The sequence below is a fragment of the Lepidochelys kempii genome, chromosome 28 (genome assembly GCF_965140285.1).
Source record: "Lepidochelys kempii isolate rLepKem1 chromosome 28, rLepKem1.hap1, whole genome shotgun sequence".
NCBI lineage: Eukaryota > Metazoa > Chordata > Testudines > Cheloniidae > Lepidochelys > Lepidochelys kempii.
In genome coordinates this window covers 5,735,232-5,748,008 of record NC_136407.1, presented here as the reverse complement: position 1 = coordinate 5,748,008, position 12,777 = coordinate 5,735,232, and positions in this window count along the sequence as shown.

Genomic DNA, 12,777 nt, shown 5'->3' with positions numbered 1-12,777 from the left:
CCTTCTTAGACCTGTCTTTGGGTGCTTTGGAGTTAGCTTTAGCCTTGCTCTCTCCTGTCTTGATTTTAGGTGGGATCTTGACCACAGTCTGAGGCTTGGCAGCTTACACCTTTTCAAGTCTTCTCTTCCTTTTTGGTCCCTGCTGAAGACACCACCTTCTAATGAATATTCCTGGACATGGGATGGTGGCATTTTCAGGGATCCTGGCAGCTCTAGCCAACATCTTGGTGACTATTTTCCTGGTCTGAGCCACTGGCTTCTTCTCATGCTTTGTTCCGGGGGCCTAGGTGTTACCTGAATGTGAAGGAGCCAAGATGCTGGTGAAATTTCCCTCACCAAGGTGTCTTTGCTCATCAGACTCTTGAACCTCAACTGGATGTGGTTCTTGTTCTTCTGCACAGCATAGCCCAAGGAGAACAGGGATCTACAAATGTGCATTCATGTTATACTTTTGTTGAATTGATGAAAACAAACTAGACACTTAGACAACTGGAACGGATTTCAGCTGCTGGACAGGTTTACTCTGTTTTTATGCATTTACACAGGAAAATCTTGAGTGTTTAAATTCTTTTCAAGCATCCCCATTCAGTGGAACTCATGAACATACTGAAAATGGATATGAAGAAAATATTTTCATTTAAGAAAGAGGCTTCTAAGGGGGTACTTTGATTTGAATCAAGGACCACTTGAACTGCAGTCTAACATTCTACCACTGAGCCATATCCCCACGAAAATGCTATGTTGCAGTCAGTGATCTTCAGGACCTTGAAGGACAGACCCTGCTTCAGAGAGCTTCTGTTCCATTCCCAGACCATGGGTGGTTTTGAAAATGGGGTTTGATGAAACTTTATATATGCAGGTAAACACCACAGCTTGCATACCCACAGCCGTGGCTTCTCCCACTGACATAGCTACCACCTCTTGGGGAGGTGGATTAACTACAGGGATAGGACAGCTCTTTCCCATTCATAGAATCATAGTATATCTGGTGTGAGAGGCTCCAGCAGTTCCCAGAAGAGTACTGGGGGCAGGCACTCTGGGCCAGGAGATATGCTGGTCTTCAAGGACAAAATTACTTCCCTCAGCTCATGTTCCTACATGGGCTCCAGCAAACTCCCCTGATCATCTCCTGACAGCAGCGGTGAGCAGTCCCCAACTAAGGAGAGAAACTGCCCCTGTTGTTGCTGAGCAATATCCCAACCCTGGAACAGCTCCCCATAGTAGACCTCCATGATGGCCAGCATTCTACTGTGGTCCTGCACTACTGGATCTGTGGGTCCCGCCCTAAGTCCCTGCATCCTCTTGCTTTGTCTCTTCTCTTTTCTGCAGAACTGCTGCCGAGCCATTCGGTCCCTAGTCTGTAGTGGTGCATTGGATTCTTCCCTCCTAAGTGCAGGACTCTGCACTTGTCCTTGTTGAACCACCTCAGATTTCTTTTGGCCCAATCCTTTAATTTGTCTAGGGCCCTCTGTATCCTATCCCTACCCTCCAGAGGTATCTACCTCTCCTCCCAGTTTAGTGGCATCTGCAAATTTGCTGAGAGTGCAATCCACACCATCCTCCAGATCATTAATGAAGATATTGAACAAAACCGGCCCCAGGACCGACCCTTGGGGCACTCCTCTTGATACCGGCTGCCAACTAGACATGGAGCCATTGATCACTACCCGTTGAGCCCGACAACCTAGCCAACTTTCTATCCACCTTATAGTCCATTCATCCAGCCCATACTTCTTTAACTTGTTGGCAAGAATACTGTGGGAGACCGTGTCAAAAGCTTTGCTAAAGTCAAGGAACATGTCCACTGCTTTCCCTTCATCCACAGAACCAGTTATCTCATCATAGAAGGCAATTAGATTAGTCAGGCATGACTTGCCCTTGGTGAATCCATGCTGACTGTTCCTGATCACTTTCCTCTCGTCTAAGTGTTTCAGAATTGATTCCTTGAGGACCTGCTCCAGAAATGCCATTGAAAATACAAAAAATAAAAACCCCAATAATGCAATTGCTAGTACACTTTCTGTGTACTGAGTACCCATTAAGGGCCCTGTGTGCTTACGAGAAACCTGGAGAAACTGATACAATGTCTGAACATGAAACTCAACTAGTACCAGTTGCTGGTGGAAAACCCCTTCTTACTGAGAAACAAAGACTAGCAGTAGCGATCCATCCTGATCCCAGAGCCCACCCATGTCCGCCTCTACTTTGCTAGCGACTCACTTTATTTTCCACCAGAACCAGCCATTCAACAGCCACATAAGCCACTGGAGGAACCAGCCAGGGGACTTTCTCCTCTTGACCTGCTGCTTACAAACAGGGAAGAATTGGTAGGGGAAGTAGAAGTGGGTGGCAATGTGGGCAGCAGTGACCATTAGGTGGTTGAATTCAGGATCCTCAAAAAAGAAGAAAGGAAAGTAGCAAAATACAGACCCTGGACTTCAGAAAAGCAGACTTTGACCCCCTTAGGGAACTGATGGGCAGGATCCCTTCGGAGGCTAATATGAGGGGGAAAAGGAGTCCAGGAAAGCTGGCTGTATTTTAAAGAAGCCTTATTGAGGGCGCAGGAACGAACCATCCCAGTGTGCAGAAAGAATAGCAAATATGGCAGGCAACCAACTTGGCTTTACAGTGAAATCTTCGGTGAGCTTAAACACAAAAAGGAATCTTACAAGAAGTGAAAACTTGGACAGCTGACTAGGGAGGAGTATAAAAATATTGCTTGAGCATGCAGGGGTGTAATCATGAAGGCCAAAACACAACTGGAGTTGCAGCTACCAAGAGATGTGAAGGGTAACAAGAAGGGTTTCTACAGGTATGTTAGCAACCTGAAAAAGGTCAGGGAAAGTCTGGGACCCTTAATGAATGGGGGAGGCAACCTAGTGACAGATGTGGAAAAAGCTGAAGTACTCAATGTTTTTTTTTGCCTCTGTCTTCACAGACAAGATCAGCTCCCAGACTGCTGCACTGGGCAGCACAGTATGGGGAGGAGGTGAGCAGCCCTCAGTGGTGAAAGAACAGGTTAAGGACTATTTAGAATACCTGGACATGCACTAGTCCATGGGTCCAGATCTAAGGCATCCGAGGATGCTGAGGGAATTGGCTGATGTGATTACAGAGCAATTCACCATTATTTTTGAAAACTTGTGGTGATTGGGGGGGAGGTCCTGGATGATTGGAAAAAGGCAAATATAGTGCTCATCTTTAAAAAAGGGAAGAAGGAGAACCTGGGGAACTACAGATCAATCAGCCTCACCTCAGCCTCTGGAAAAATAAATGGAGCAGGTCCTCATTTTGAAGCACTTGGAGGAGAGGAAGGTGATCAGGAACAGTCAACATGGATTCACCAAGGGTAAGACATGCCTGACCAACCTGATTGCCTTCTATGATGAGATAATTGGCTCTGTTGATATGGAGAAAGCAGTGGACATGATATATCTTGATTTTAGCAAAGCTTTTGATACGGTCTCCCACAGTATTCTTGACAGCAAGTTAAAAAAGTATGAGCTGGATGAATGGACTATAAGGTGGATAGAAAGCTGGCTAGATTTTTGGGCTCAATGGGTAGTCATCAATAGCTTGATGTCTAGCTGGCAGCTGGTAACAAGGGGAGTGCCCCAGGGATCAGTCCTGTTCAACAAGTTTATTAATGATCTGGATGAAGGGATGGATTTCACCCACAGCAAGCTTGCAGATGACATTAAGATGGGGGGAGAGATAGGTACGATGGAGGGGAGAGATAGGGTCCAGATTGACCTAGACAAATGGGATGATTGGACCAATAGAAATCTTACGAGGTTCAAGAAGGACAAGGGCAGAGTCCTGCATTTAGGACGGAAGAATCTCATCCACCACTACAGGGTGGGGGCCGACTGGCTAAGCAGCAGTTCTGCAGAAAAGGATCTGGGGATTACAGTGGATGAGAAGCTGGATGTGAGTCAGCAGAGTGCCCTTGTTGCCAAGAAGGCTAATGGCATATTGGGCTGTATTAGTAGGAGCACTGCCAGCAGATTGAGGCAAGTGTTCCCCTCTATTCGGCACTGGTGAGGCCACATCTGGAGCATTGCATCTAGTTCCCCCCCCCCCCCACTACAGAAAGGATGTGGACAAACTGGAGAGAGTCCAGCAGATGGCAACGAAAATGATCAGGGGGCTGGAGCACATGACTTACAAGGAGAGGCTGAGGGTACTGGGCTTGTTTAGTCTGCAGAAGAGAGGGGGGAATTTGATAGCAACCTTCAAGTATCTGAAAGGGGGTTCCAAAGAGGATGGAGCTTGGCTGTTCTTACTGGTGGCAAATGACAGAACAAGGATCAATGGTATGAAGTTGGCATGGGGGAGGCCTAGGTTGGATATTAGGAAACACTCTTTCACTAAGAGGGTGGTGAAGCACTGGAATGGGTTACCTAGGTTGGTGGTGGAATCTCCATCCTTAGAGGTTTATAAGATCCGGCTTGACAAAGCCCTGGCTGGGATGATTTTGTTGGGGTTGGTCCTGCTTTGAGCAGGGGGTTGGACTAGATGACCTCCTGGGGTCTCTTCCAACCCTGATATTCTATGAAGTCGTGCTGGAGCCTGACAGTGCCCATGGACAACCTTTGCTTTGCCCATGCATGTTTGCGTGTAATCATAGAATCTCACAGTTGGAAGGGACCTCAGGAGGTCATCTTAGTCCAAGTACATACAGTTACCCATGAAAGATGCGCCATCGCACGTCTCGGTACTTAAAAGACACCCGTGCCATCTGCAGATACTTTAAAGCTCCCGTCAGTAAGTCCTGGGGACAGTTGCTCACCTTCAGTGGAAACTTCCTAAAATTGGCCTCCATCACCCTGTGGTACAATGACCTCTGTGCGGACAAGGACAAAGGGAGGGCTCACTGCTGTGGCCACCGCTGCTGTGAAGGGCGGACCCTCCTCCGCCGAGGGTCGCCCTGCCCCGGGCCCAGGCTTAATTTCCGTCCGGCCACCAGGTCAACCCGGAGCTCGCCCCGGGGGCGGCCACTGCTGCAGCTTTAACCATCCTGTGAGCACCTTCCACCTAGCCACCCAATGAAAAGCCTGTAGGACATAAAGTGGAGTGGATGAACACTAGATGGAGTGAGGGGCCTGCTTAATCTCCTACCCCTTCCGCCACCATTGGCCAACCCAAACCCATTGCTGCACCCAGTGGGCTCAAAAAAATACAGCCACATCCAAAGAGTCGGTTGCATTCTCCGTGGTTGCCCCGCCATTCCCCTCTGGCCTGACGTGCCCTCCAGCTCAGCCTTCCAGTGAAAATTGAAAAATCAAAAAAAGTGGAGCTGTAAAAGGCTTTAAAGCCCACCATGCCCAACCTGCCCTCTGTCACCGGCAGAAAAGCCACAATTCTGACTAAGGATGTCCTATTGCCCCACAAGAAGTGGAAGGCCATCGGGTTCAGTCGCTACAGCAATTGTGGAGCTGGGGGAAATATATGGCTGAGAAATTTTCCTGCCTCCTAAAGATAGATCTTGAGCATGACAGCCTTCTGGGCTAATGAAAAGGTCCACTTATGCCACCGGCAGAGCCGTTCCTCATAGCCCAGCAGTTGCCTCTCCCAGTTTGCATTCCCCACCTTGTCCCTGACCCCAAACAGTACCCTCAAGGTGTTCACCACCCTGGGAGTGCTCCTGTCTTGGCTGCTTATGAATTGCAAATCCCTGATGGGTAAGGGCAAACCCCCTTGGGGGGGGTCCGATCCCACCCACAGGGCCCTGCTCTTCTGTAGGTTCACCATGGCTCCAGCTGCAGCCAAGTACCCCTCCTTTAGTGTCACCAAAGTGCGGCAGTTGCCCAGGGAGCTCACTAGGATGGTCATGTCATATGCATGGGCAACCGCCTTCAATGTGACAGCTCCCCTGATCAGTCCTCCCAGGTTCTGGTCAGGGCAAACCATGCCCCGCATTGCTCTGCTTCTGTGGAGTGCTCTCAGAAAAGGGTCCAAAGACAGCACATACACAAGGGGCTCAAGGGACAGGCCTGTCGTATGCCTGCATGCACAGGGATTTTGTTCACTAGCCAGCCATCCACCAAGGACAGACTGAGGCCAGTTTGTACAGCACCTACAGCCATCTGATAAAGTCCCCCGGAAATCCATACTGTTTGAGCACTTTCCACAGATAGTTCAAGTTGACTTACTCAGAGGACTTGGATTGATCCAGAGCCAACAAGTAACTTTCCCACTGCTTCCGGCATGCCCATTCGCAGACCTCCCGCATGCTGCATGAGGAGTCTGTGACTGTCCGACCTCGCACCACATTGCGCCAGTCTGTCTGCTACCCCTCCCAGCCTCCTCTCGCGTGCTCGGGACAAAATCTTGTTGTCGGTATTAAACAGAACAGTCAGCTTCCCATTTTGGATGTCAGTCAGGTATCCCATCTTGGCCAGCAATCCCAGGATAGCATTGTATTGTGATGGACTCAGTGCCTGATGGTGCAGAGAGCTGTTGAAGCTGTTTGTCAACACTGGTGTGAGAGGCTCCAGCAGTTCCCAGAAGAGTACTGGGGGCAGGCACTCTGGGCCAGGAGATATGCTGGTCTTCAAGGACAAAATTGCTTCCCTCAGCTCATGTTCCTACATGGGCTCCAGCAAACTCCCCTGGTCATCTCCTGACAGCAGCGGTGAGCAGTCCCCAGCTAAGGAGAGAAACTGCCCCTGTTGTTGCTGAGCAATATCCCAACCCTGGAACAGCTCCCCATAGTAGACCTCCATGATGGCCAGCATTCTACTGTGGTCCTGCACTACTGGATCTGTGGGTCCCGCCCTAAGTCCCTGCATCCTCTTGCTTTGTCTCTTCTCTACAGGCTGCAAAAATGTCCGGGGAGACCACCGCTCGCTTCACTTGGTGGTCCCACTCAAATTGGGCCCACAGCACCCTCATCTCCGAGAACTCTGCCAGCTGTCACTTGATATGGTCGTACAGTCACACATTGACTGGCTCCCATCTCTGGATGGTCTTGGTCATAAATATAGAGAGAAGGGTAGCATAAAATCCCTCCCTGGCAGCTAAAATGAATCCCCTTACCTGTAAGGGGTTAAGTAGTTCAAATAACTTAGCTGGCACCTGACCAGAAGGACCAATGAGGAAAGAAGAGACTTAAATGGGGGCGGGGGGGGGAGGGAGGTTTTGTTTGTGCTCTCTGTTCTTCCCTTTCTGGACAGAGGGAGAGACCAAGCAGGTAATACATCTCCTGAAAATATACCTGGAACAATAGACCTCAATTCACAGAAATTGTAAGTTAGGAAAGGAAATGCATTAGGTTATCTTTTGTTTCAGCTTGTGGATTTTTTGTACGCTACAGAAATGGGTTTTATTCCTGTTTTTGTAACTGAAGCTGAACCTAGAGGAGAATCCTCTATATTTTAAATCTTATTACACTGTAAAATTACCTTCCATCCTGATTTTGCAGCTGTGATTCTTTTATTTTTTCTTTCTAATTAAAGTTCTTCTTTTAAGAACCTGATTTTGATTTCAGTGTTCTAAAGACAAAGTCTGTGCTTACATTGCTAAGGCAATTGGTTGGCATATTATTCACAAGCCTCCCCAGGAAAGGGGGTGAAGGGGCTTGGGGGGATATTTTGGGGGGCGGGGTAGGGATTCCAAGTGACCCTTTCCTGAATGTTTGTTTAAATCACTTGGTGGTGGCAGCATACCATCCATCCAAGGACAAAAGGAGTTTGTGCCTTGGGGAAGTTTTTAACCTAAGCTGGTAGAATATAAGCTTACAGGGTCTTTCATGTAGGTCCCCAAATCTGTACCCCAGAGTTGGGTGTGCGGGGGCAGGGGAAACCCTGACAGTCTTGTAGAAATCCTATAGGACTTGGCATGGCTGGTATTCTTTAAAGTTCTGGTGTTTCCCCAGTCACCAGGAACAAAGCCGCCCACTCCTCCTTCACTGACTCCCACCAATCCCCCTGGTTGCCATAGAACTCTGATGCTTTCTCGTTCTGCCAATGCCACAAGGCTTTGCCGCCCCGCCCCTTTATCTTGCAAGCTCTGGATGTCCAGCTTCCAATATCCTCTGCCATGGGCCATGGAATTGCCCACATTAAGACACATGGTAAGTGCTGCGTGCAGGGGGGGAGCTTTTCTTGACCTGCTGCTCACAAACCGGGAAGAATTAGTGGGGGAAGCAAAAGTGGATGGGAATCTGGGAGGCACTGACCATGAGTTGGTCGAGTTCAGGATCCTGACACAGGGAAGAAAGGTAAGCAGCAGGATACAGACCCTGGACTTCAGGAAAGCAGACTTTGACTCCCTCAGGGAACTGATGGGTAGGATCCCCTGGGGGAATAACATGAGGGGGAAAGCAGTCCAGGAGAGCTGGCTGAATTTCAAGGAATCCCTGTTGAGGTTACAGGGACAAACCATCCCGATGTGTCGAAAGAATAGTAAGTATGGCAGGCGACCAGCTTGGCTTAACGGTGAAATCCTAGCGGATCTTAAGCATAAAAAAGAAGCTTACAAGAAGTGGAAGTGGAAGGTTGGACATATGACCAGGGAAGAGTATAAAAAGATTGCTCGGGCATGTAGGAATGAAATTAGGAGGGCCAAATCGCACCTGGAGCTGCAGCTAGCGAGAGATGTTAAGAGTAACAAGAAGGGTTTCTTCAGGTATGTTGGCAACAAGAAGAAAGCCAAGGAAAGTGTGGGCCCCTTAATGAATGAGGGAGGCAACCTAGTTGTTAGGGGGCTTATTCCTTCACCCACTTACTTCCCTGGTCCTTCTCGCATGAACAGAGAGCAACAATACCCGAAGTCCAAAGGTGCAAACAATTTGATGTTTATTGGGGTGAACTTCCAGCAAGCATGATTCCAGTTTCCTTCCTTAGTATCCTCCTTCCCAGCTCTGACACCACAGAGCCTTACACCTGTGTCCCTGTTCCCATTCCTGCCCTTAGCCAAACATGATTCCAATTCCCCCACCCCCATTCCCTGTTCCCATTTCCCCCTTCAGCAAAACATGATTCCAATTTTCTTACCCCCATTCCCTGTTCCCATTTCCCCCTTCAGCAAAACATGATTCCAATTTTCTTACCCCCATTCCCTGTTCCCATCTCCCCCTTTAGCAAAACATGATTCCAATTTTCTTACCCCCATTCCCTGTTCCCATCTCACATGCCCACCCCCACCCACACCCAGTCACTTCCTCATTGACTACAGATTATATAGTAAAACTTGAGTTCCGCTTAGCTATACCTTAACCAATCATTTTCCTGAAATTTAACTAACCAATCCTAACATATTGTAACATGATTATGTAACCAATTATATCCCAGCACCTTAATTAGTTTACACCCAGCAAAATTAATTATACAGCAGACAGGAACAATCACAGAACCAGACAGAGATTATACAGACAAACAACAGCAAAGTGGGAACTATAATGACAAGACAATACAGAAGTGAGGATTTCACATCCCAGCTATTGATAAGTGAGTTCTTGCCAGACAGGATGCTATCAAACTAAGTTTCCTTTTACATTTTCTAGGCACTTCCCTTTCTCTGGAGGTGATAGGAATACAATCCTGTCCTGATAGTGCCTAACAGCCCAATAGCACTTTATTTCAATGTGACTAGTTTGGAATGTGAGGATGTGACCATTCGCTTCCCAGCTTATGGCTGCCTCTGCTGCTTAGCCAAAGGCCTGAGCCTAAGCACAAGGCCACAAACTGTCACAGTAAGAGAAGGCCCTTACACCGGCAGACAGTGATTTCTTTCTTTTATACCTCTAGAACTAGCCAAGCGATAAGAATACACCTAAATTCTTAAAGTACAGGCCTTTGCAGACAGGCCTGAATAGGATGTGGAAAAAGCTAATGTACTCAATGCTTTTTTTGCCTCTGTCTTCACGAACAAGGTCAACTCCCAGACTGCTGTGCTGGGCATCACAACATGGGGAATAGATGGCCAGCCCTCTGTGGAGAAAGAGGTGGTTAGGGACTATTTAGAAAAACTGGACGTGCACAAGTCCATGGGGCCGGATGAGTTGCATCCGAGAGTGCTAAAGGAATTGGCAGCTGTGATTGCAGAGCCATTGGCCATTATCTTTGAAAACTCGTGGCGAATGGGGGAAGTCCCGGATGACTGGAAAAAGGCAAATGTAGTGCCCATCTTTAAAAAAGGGAAGAAGGAGGATCCTGGGAACTACAGGCCAGTCAGCCTCACCTCAGTCCCTGGAAAAATCATGGAGCAGGTCCTCAAAGAATCAATCCTGAAGCACTTGCATGAGAGGAAAGTGATCAGGAACAGCCAGCATGGATTCACCAAGGGAAGGTCATGCCTGACTAATCTAATCGCCTTCTATGATGAGATTACTGGTTCTGTGGATGAAGGGAAAGCAGTGGATGTATTGTTTCTTGACTTTAGCAAAGCTTTTGACACGGTCTCCCACAGTATTCTTGTCAGCAAGTTAAGGAAGTATGGGCTGGAAGAATGCACTACAAGGTGGGTAGAAAGTTGGCTAGATTGTCGGGCTCAACGGGTAGTGATCAATGGCTCCATGTCTAGTTGGCAGCCGGTGTCAATTGGAGTGCCCCAGGGGTCTGTCCTGGGGCCGGTTTTGTTCAATATCTTCATAAATGATCTGGAGGATGGTGTGGATTGCACTCTCAGCAAATTTGCGGATGATACTAAACTGGGAGGAGTGGTAGATACGCTGGAGGGCAGGGATAGGATACAGAGGGACCTAGACAAATTGGAGGATTGGGCCAAAAGAAATCTGATGAGGTTCAATAAGGATAAGTGCAGAGTCCTGCACTTAGGACGGAAGAACCCAATGCACAGCTACAGACTAGGGATCAAATGGCTAGGCAGCAGTTCTGAGGAAAAGGACCTAGGGGTGACAGTGGACGAGAAGCTGGATATGAGTCAGCAGTGTGCCCTTGTTGCCAAGAAGGCCAATGGCATTTTGGGATGTATAAGTAGGGGCATAGCCAGCAGATCGAGGGACGTGATCGTTCCCCTCTATTCGACATTGGTGAGGCCTCATCTGGAGTACTGTGTCCAGTTTCGGGCCCCACACTACAAGAAGGATGTGGATAAATTGGAGAGAGTCCAGCGAAGGGCAACAAAAATGATTAGGGGTCTAGAACACATGACTTATGAGGAGAGGCTGAGGGAGCTGGGATTGTTTAGCCTGCAGAAGAGAAGAATGAGGGGGGATTTGATAGCTGCTTTCAACTACCTGAAAGGGGGTTCCAAAGAGGATGGCTCTAGACTGTTCTCAATGGTAGCAGATGACAGAACGAGGAGTAATGGTCTCAAGTTGCAGTGGGGGAGGTTTAGATTGGATATTAGGAAAAACTTTTTCACTAAGAGGGTGGTGAAACACTGGAATGTGTTACCTAGGGAGGTGGTAGAATCTCCTTCCTTAGAGGTTTTTAAGGTCAGGCTTGACAAAGCCCTGGCTGGGATGATTTAACTGGGAATTGGTCCTGCTTCGAGCAGGGGGTTGGACTAGATGACCTTCTGGGGTCCCTTCCAACCCTGATATTCTATGATTCTATGTTCTTTGGAAGTATTAGCCATTTGAGTGTCTAGGCACACTTCAGTTATTCAGCATCTATCACTTTAGTGTAGAAAATTACACTGCTACCGGGTGCTGTCAGATCTCACAATATGAGATGCTTGGATACCACACCTCTATAAGCACCTAAATAGGTAGCAAGTAAAGGTGGTAAAAGTGAGAATTTTTCTCCCTTTTTTCCATTGGAAAAATGTGAAATTATACATTTTTTTGTTTTTTGGCCAGCGTCATAGCCAGGTGAAAAAAGGATGAATTTTGCCTGAAAAATTTGTCCCTGTTTTTCATCAGTAATTTTAAAATTTTTCAACCAGCAATCATCAGGCTGAGTAAATACCTGTATAATAGAGTACCTGTACTACCTGTGGTTTAGAAAAGTGATTATAGAAAGAATAGAGATGTACATCTGGAAGAGACATCAAGAGGTCATCTAATGATTTCAGCTGCCATGCTGAGGCAAGATTAAGTATATCTAAACCATTCCCAACTATCATTTGTTTATTATTATTATTATTAATTTATTTATTTTATTTATTGTGTTTTCCTGAAGGAGGGCTCACCTTTTAAAAATATAGGAAATTCAGGCACAAGTGCACCAACTGAGATCAGTGCCACATTGTGCTAGGCACTGTACAAATCTACTAAGTGACACTCTCTTTCCGCTATGAGCTTCACTCTAAATGCGCAAGACAGGGGGAGGGATAGCTCAGTGGTTTGAGCATTGGCCTGCTCAACCCAGGCTTGTGAGTTCAATCCTTGAGGGGGCCATTTACAGAATCTGGGGCAAAAATTGAGGATTGGTCCTGCTTTGACCAGCGGGTTGGACAAGATGATCTCCTGAGGTCCCTTCCAACTCTGATATTCTATGATTCTAAGCTGGATATGAGCCAGCAGTGTGCCCTTGTTGCCAAGAAGGCCAATGGCATTTTGGGGTGTATAAGTAGGGGCATAGCGAGCAGATCGAGGGACATGATCGTCCCCCTCTATTCGACATTGGTGAGGCCTCATCTGGAGTACTGTGTCCAGTTTTGGGCCCCACACTACAAGAAGGATGTGGATAAATTGGAGAGAGTCCAGCGAAGAGCAACAAAAATGATTAGGGGACTGGAACACATGACTTATGAGGAGAGGCTGAGGGAACTGGGATTGTTCAGTCTATGGAAGAGAAGAATGAGGGGGGATTTGATAGCTGCTTTCAACTACCTGAAAGGTGGATCCAAAGAGGATGGATCTAG